At 48.3% G+C, this 7241-nt stretch overlaps 1 protein-coding gene across 3 annotated transcripts in view; it reads left to right on the top strand.

Annotated features, from left to right (window-relative positions):
- Positions 1–237: 237 nt before the first annotated feature.
- TOP3B (topoisomerase (DNA) III beta) overlaps positions 238–7241 on the top strand; it is a 24650-nt gene continuing 17646 nt past the window's right edge. For all 3 annotated transcript variants that reach the window (XM_021715050.1, XM_008063103.2, XM_021715051.1), the window contains exon 1: positions 238–349. The gene's annotated coding sequence lies outside the window, so the exon portion shown is untranslated. The remainder of the gene's footprint in view (positions 350–7241) is intronic.

Below are 7241 nucleotides of genomic sequence, written 5' to 3'. Positions count from 1 at the left end.
TGAAAGAAGCCTGCTATACTCATATCTGTGGCTTTTAATTATTTTAATTATGAACATGGATGTTTACATACCAGTTTTCGTAATCATTGTAACGAAAATTGTCATTACTGTCTTCTCGTGGCGGGGAGAGGTCAGTGAAGGCTTGCGGAGCCCTGCCCGAAGGGCCGCTCCTGGCTGCGCTCCCGGAACGTTCGAGCCGCGGAACCCGCGACATCGACGCGCGGGAGCCGGAGGGCGGACGCCGGCACGCCGGGCGCGGGGACGCCAGAAACAGCCGGTTCCGGAAGTAGGGGTGCAGGTGGCCGTCCCGGCAGCTGGAAGCCGAGCAGGATCCACGGTAGGGCTGCGGGTGAGTGGCGAGCGCAGGCCTTTCTCGGGCGGGTTTCCCGAATGCTGACCCAGCGCAGCTCTGGGCTGGAGCGCATGCTCGGGAGAAGGTCCCAGCCGGGCTCTGCATCCTCGTCGCCTCTACCCTAGCGTGGGTGACTTCTCCCCGCTTGCTGAGGGCTTCAGGGAGGTGGTGACGGGCCAGCACTTGGCTCTTCCTGGAGGGAGCAGGCGCTGCGGTTAACACTCTTCTTCCTCCAACCCTTCCACGGCTCTTGGAGGTGAAGTCTGTTGTCCCAGTCTCATAGGTAGGAAAACCGAGGTTCGTGGAGGCTGTGCGGCGGCTGGAGTCCACTCTGGGACAGGTTCCACTAGCCGCCTTCTAGGCCCTGGATCGGTGTTGTGGGAGCCCAGGCTCTCTGACTTGTTCTCCCTAGTCAAGGGAGGGAATTTTTGTTAACAAATGAACTAGAATCCAGGGCAGTAACTTCTCGCAGACGTGAAAGGGAAGATGATAGCCAGGTCTTGCCTTTTTATCCCTCTCGCCTTTGGGAACAGGTCGTGAGAGGCCAACCTAACTTAGACTTAATGGCTAGTGAGGCCTGGATTCCTTTGCCAAGGTCATTAGACACTAATCTGAATTGTTCCAAACTTCATTTACTCATAATTTTAAAAAGTCACAACAACTGCCTTACAGGGTCGTTGGCAAGATTAAAGTAGTGTTTACGGCTATGGCATGCCTGTTACAGAGAAGGAGCTCAGGAAATGTTCGTTTGTTTTCTCTTTCCCTGCTTCTGTAAGGATTTGGCAAAGTTCCTGAGCTGGGAAATCCTAGGAAGCTTGATGCTAGACCTCCACCCCTAAGCCAAATCCACTTTGCTAACACAAAAGGAAATTTCTATATTTACAGTGTCCCCAGAGGACACATATCACTAGTGGTATTGCTGACGAAAGTTCACAGGGTACTAACAAACTGGCCTGCTACTCCTTTTTAAATTCATTTTTGGTCCTTGTAATTACAGTCCCTGTTTGGGGTGTTTGCTGTCAACACCCCCTTAGTACTTGATAATCCCCTTTTGAAATAGTAAGATAAACTGCAGGCTCAGAGATTTGACAGGCGACAAGATCAAACTTGAAGTACCTACCACACAGGTTACCGTAAATAACCTATTTCTGGCCATTTTAATCTATTTAAGCTTTAAAAAGAAAGCAAAAACTTAAGTGAATAATAATGTTGGTAAGGCACAAGTGTGAAGATGGTGTATAAGTGAAGTTTGCTTTCATTCTCATTGGCTTCCATTTTGAAATGGAAGATATGCCTTAAAGGAAGAAATAAGGAGACCCCCAAGATTAATCACAGTTAAGATTGCAAACATTTTTAAGAGGTAGAACTTGGTGCAGATTTTTTTTAAGTGTCCCTGGCTGAAAGTAAGGTAACATGAGTTTCAGCTCCAACTGGACAAGCTTCCCAGGTGACCTTTGGAAAATCATCTTCTCTTAGTTTGTTCTTCTTCCTTGAGATGATTGTATCAGATGACTACAAGGCCCCTTTTCCCAGGATTCTATGGTTCCATACCCTTAAAGAAAGCAGTGCATTCTCTCCAATAAAAATAGTGATATTCATAATATTACAAAGTACTCATTTTATGCTAAATTATAAAATGAACTAGAACTTGTATTGCTTTAAAGACAAAGCTACTGAAGACAGGTGCATATCACATATGAATAACAACTGCACGGTCTGGCAAGTAGACAGGTGATCTGAATTAAACTGATGCAGATGTGTCACATGTGCCTTTGGTAGACTGCTCAGTTTTATCCTTGTTCCTGGATAAATGAGGTACCCCCTTTAAGATGCTTAGGCAGAATGTTTCTCTCTCTCTGAAGGGATTTCTTGATTTGTTACTTACTTATTGAAAAATAGTTGACTTTTCTTGCCAAGCACAGCAGCTCACACCTATAATCCCAGCACTTTGGGAGGTGGAGGCAAGAGAATTGCCTGAGCTTCGAGCTTCTAGACCAGCCTGAGCAACATGGCAAGACCGCATATCTACAATAACAATTTTTTTAAAAATTAGCCAGGTGTGGTGACGCGTGCCTGTGGTTCTAGCTACTTGGAACGCTGAGGTGAAAGGATCAACTGAGCCCAGCAGGTTGAGGTTGAGGCTACAGTGGCCATGAGCATGCCACTGCACTCCAGCCTGTCGACAGTGAGACTCCAACTCAAAAAAAAAGAAAGATAATAGGGAGTAGTGAAGTAGTGGAGATATAAAACTTCCTATAGAGGAGATGGAAAATTTCCATGGAAAAAAAGAACATTGAGAAGTGTTTGCAGAACGCTTACAGATTCAAAGTCTCTTTAATTTTTTTTTTTTTTTTTCAAATCAGGGTCTCACTCTGTTGCCCAGGCTGGCAGTGACACGATCATAGCTCACCGCAGCCTCAAACTCCTAGGCTCAAGTGATCCTCCAACCTCACCCTCTGTACCTAGCTAATTTTTAAATTTTTAAATTTTTTGTAGAAATGAGGTCTCATGTCACCCAGGCTGATCTCAAATTCCTGGACTCAAGCAGTCCTCCCACTTTGGCCTCCCAAAGTGCTGAGATTACAAGCATGAGCTACTGGGCCCAGCCAGTCTTTAAATTTTAGAGATCTAAAAGCATTTTTATTATTCACTTTGCCGGTAAAGTGACCCTGTCTTACATATTTGGTCATTCGTTCAATCAGTATTTGCTCACAGTCTACTTGCCATTAGAGTGAACAAGGCAAAATCCCAGTTCTCTGGAGCTTACTTACATTTCAGGAAATGTAAGAAAAGAATCAAATGAGCAGATAAGAGTGTGTCAGGTGCTGTGGTAAGTGCTACAGGACGTAAAGCAGGGCTGCTATTCCATTCAGTACACTCAGAGGTAGGGCAGGATCAAGCTGAGAGCACAGATTCCAGAACAAATAGGCCCAGATTCAAATCCTTGTCCTGCCGCTCTGGTCTCTGACCCTGCACTTCCCACTGTTGGCCAGCACAATGGCTGCACCTTCTCCCAAGGATGCTGGCAGGACTGCTTGGTGCCTGGCATGTTATCCCTGTACCTTAACTGCTATGACATAGACATAAGAAATCTGAGGAATATTTAAGGACAAAACTTTTTCTCTAATTTGGAATGGATGGAGAACTTGAAGCCCTCACACTACCATCCCCTTATGCTGCCAATTTTTCCTTCTGGCCTCTGGCTTCCCTGGGTAGGAGAAAAGGAAGCCCTGAGTCTCTCTTCAGGGCCTCTGACTTTGGTAGAACTCAATCTTACCCAGAATGGAGTGCAGAGGCCAGATCACAGCAGCCTTGGCTGTTCATTCATTCCACAGACATTTAGTGTGTGCTAGGTGCCAGAGAAAAACGATGAACTAGACATCATTGTGGGGAAGACAGACCAGTGGTGACAGGTGCGAGTCTTCAGGAAGGAGGGGCAGGTTCAGAGCAAGGAGATTACTGGGGGAAAGTGGTCTGGGCAGAGATCTGAAGGCAGGAACAATCATCACACACAGGGAGGGAGGGTGTGGGGGCACACAGCAGGGCAGCCAAAGATGCAGCTAGAGCTGTCACGGCAGGTGAGCTCACCTGCGGACAGTCCATGCCATCATTCTGAGAGATCATGGCTCTTTCCTCTGAGATGAGTGTGTATTTAGGGAGAACATCCAAGTATTTATTTGGAGGAAAAAAGTAAATTGTTGTTTTACTCAGGGCAGCTTTCTCATAGAGATTACTGACTTCATAGTGGCCCTGTGGTCTCCTATAGCAGGGGACAGGGTTGGCAGCTAGAGGCACACCTTGGGCCATGTCTCCCATACAGCAAGAAGCCGCTTTGCTGAAGGAGGTTCCATTGGCATCATTTCTGAACAGTGTCTTTCCAACCCTCTTTTATTTGGTTCTGTTTTATTTTTACTTTATGTTTAAATCCATTGTCTTAGTTCTTTTCTATCAGTCACCTGTGTCTACAGTGCTAAGTGTAAAAGGTACAAAAGGGAATGTGGTGAGCAGGAGGCCTCTAGCCCTGACCTCCAGGACCTAACCCCCGCCCTGCCACTGTTATGGCTGTTTGCTTTGAGTTCTACCAGACAGCTCTCTGTAAACAAGCACACGTGTGTGCACATGGCAACCAGCAGTGCTCTGTGCACACTGTTACATGCCCATCTCTCTTAACATGGTTTGTCTCAGTGATCTGACTCATATTAATGCTTCCCGAGCAGATGCATTCCTTTCTAATGCAACTAGCTGTTCCTGTATAGAAATGCCACACATGGATTTCACCAGCTCCTTATTGACTGTCACTAGGTGGTTCTAATCTTTTATCATGAATGATTACACTGTGGAGCAGTAGTCCCCAACCTTTTTGGCATCAGGGACTGGTTTCATGGAAAATAATTTTTCCACAGATGGTGAGGGTATCATCAGGCATTAGATTTTCATACGGAATGTGCAACCTACATCCCTCACATGCACAGTTCACAATAGGGTTTGCATTCCTATGAGAATCTAATGCCACTGCTGTTCTGACAGGAGGCAGAGCTCTGCCTCCCGCTCTCCCACTGTGTGGTCTGGTTCCTCACAAGCCATGGACCTGTACAGGTCCATGGCCCAGGGGTTGGAGATCCCTGCTGTTGAGGATTCATCTCAGGCACCATCATGTCTGTCCTGAAGTTGCTCCAGCACTGCCCTGTCCTATCTCTTGGGGACTAAGTGTTCATGTGGACAGTCTTGCCAGGACCTCCTTCTTACTTCTGTGGCTGCCTCTCCCTCAGCGACATCATCCTCCTCCCATCTCATGTTCCTTGGCCTCCTGAGGTCAGCAACCACTGCTCTAACACTTCCATGACCCCTGGCCAAGTATCCCACCCCTGGGAGCTGCTTCCTTTGACACCCCCACTTCCTGCCCTAATGCCTCGCTTCCTACAGTTCTTGGACCCGCATTGCGCACCTTTTTGGCCCCTTGCCCAGCACAATCTGTCCCCGTAATAACTCCTTTCAGCCCTGCCTTCTCCCCTCCCTTCTCACCTGTACTGTCCCATCTAAATCTGGCACTTCCCCCTTTCCCCTGCCATGGCCTGCCCAACTCCACCTTCTGGCCTCCCTCAGTGGACCATGAACAAAGCACCGTGATTCTTCCTCCACCAAGAGAAGTGCAACCCTGTCACGGCCCTGTACTGACTGGACACTGCCTTCTTCCTCCAGGCCTGTGGCTAACCAGGGCCATTACTCCAGCAGCTCCCTTCCCTCTGGCCTGCGTCTTCCCTTCCTTCCTACTAGCCTAGTCCTATGGTGGAGAATACATGGGTACAGCTTTCCCTCCCCTCCCCCAGCTTTCTGGAGCTCACCTCATGAAACTTTCACCTCGCCTGTCACTCACCAGATGGCCCCCATGAAGGTCACCAGGGCTCTCAGTTTGCCAGGCTTCATGGTCAGGTCTCAGGTGCCACCTTGCCTGGCTGGCAGGAGCCTTTGACAGTGACGCCTGCCCTGAAGTGCTCTTTTCCTTTGACTTTCAGGCCCACTGCTCTTGTCTCACACTGCTGGCTCCCGGCTCCTAACTCCTATCCTGGGCTCTTTCCGCACTGCTGCCTCCTCCTCCCCATCCGCCCTGGCTATCTAATGGGCAGGTCATATTTAACATGCCTGAGTTGCAGCTCCTGAGTCCCCACCCAAACTGTCAATTCCTTAGATTCCTTCCTTTTATGCCATTTCCCCTAGAATCTGACTTCCCCTCACAGCTTCCACTGCTGCCCCCCAGAGCTGTCACTCTCTTCTGTGACAGCCAGAGAGGTCCCTTTAACACTTGAAGTGAGATTGTCCCACTCCTGTGCCAACCCTCCACCTCCCATCTCCCCAGAGTAGACCCACAGTCCCAGGCCAAGAGGCCGATGTTCTACATCCCTGTTCCCTCCCTCAGCCCTCATGGCCTCCTCACAGTCCCTCCAACCTGCCCAGCCGTCTGTTCCCTCGGGGCCTCACCTTTCCTGGTCCTTCTGCCTGGACTCTTCTCCCAGGTGTCTCCCAGTCCAGCCCCATCCCCCACCCTTCCACATGCTGACACCACAGCACTGCAGCATCAGTTGTGGGAGGGCAAGACCTAGTGTTGCTCTGGGTTGTGATCCCTGTACCCAGGCCTGAGCCAAGCATGTAGTAGGTGCTCAATAAGTAACGAATAAATGAAGTTATCCACTCCCAGGAGTGGAGCTGCTGGGATATGGACTTGCAGTTTTGAAAGGCATCGTTGCATTGCTGCACTTAGAGCTTGTTTCCATTAATTTCCCCACGTGTTTGAGTCTGCCTCTTCCCTACGCCCTCACCTTCTGTGTGCTCAGACTGTGGGTCTCTACTAGGAAATAAGTCACAGCTGATTTTCTCTTTGATGAGTTGTTGGATGTGATCTCATATTGCAAAGGGCTAATTTCCTCATTATATAAATAAGTCCTAAAAACAAGAAAACAACAAACCAATTGAAAAAAGTAGGTAAAAATATGAATAGGCAGTTCAAGAAAAATAAACCAGTGCTTTTAAACATGCTTCAAGTGTTTCTGAGTTTTGAGGTGCCTGGGTGGGTTTTTTTCCTTCACACTGAGATTATTTTACTTTATTTTATTTGTATGTATTTTTTGAGACAGGGTCTCACTGTGTTGCCTAGACTGGAGTGCAGCAGCTGTTCACAGATGCAATCATCGCCCACTAAATCCTCAAACTTCTGGATTCAACAATCCTCCTGTCTCAGCCTCCCAAGTAACCGAAACTACTTGGGAGGCTGAGACAGGTGTACCACCACGCCTAGCTTGTGAGAGTACTTTTAAAGTACGTGTTTCAAGCCGGGCTCAGTGGCTCAGCCTGTAATCCTGCGCCTTTGGGAGGCTGAGGTGAGTGGATTGCCTTA

Source organism: Carlito syrichta, unplaced genomic scaffold (genome assembly GCF_000164805.1).
Source record: "Carlito syrichta isolate Samal-C Ts95f unplaced genomic scaffold, Tarsius_syrichta-2.0.1 Scaffold306579, whole genome shotgun sequence".
Taxonomy (NCBI): Eukaryota; Metazoa; Chordata; class Mammalia; order Primates; family Tarsiidae; genus Carlito; species Carlito syrichta.
This window is presented reverse-complemented; position numbering and strand designations above follow the sequence as displayed.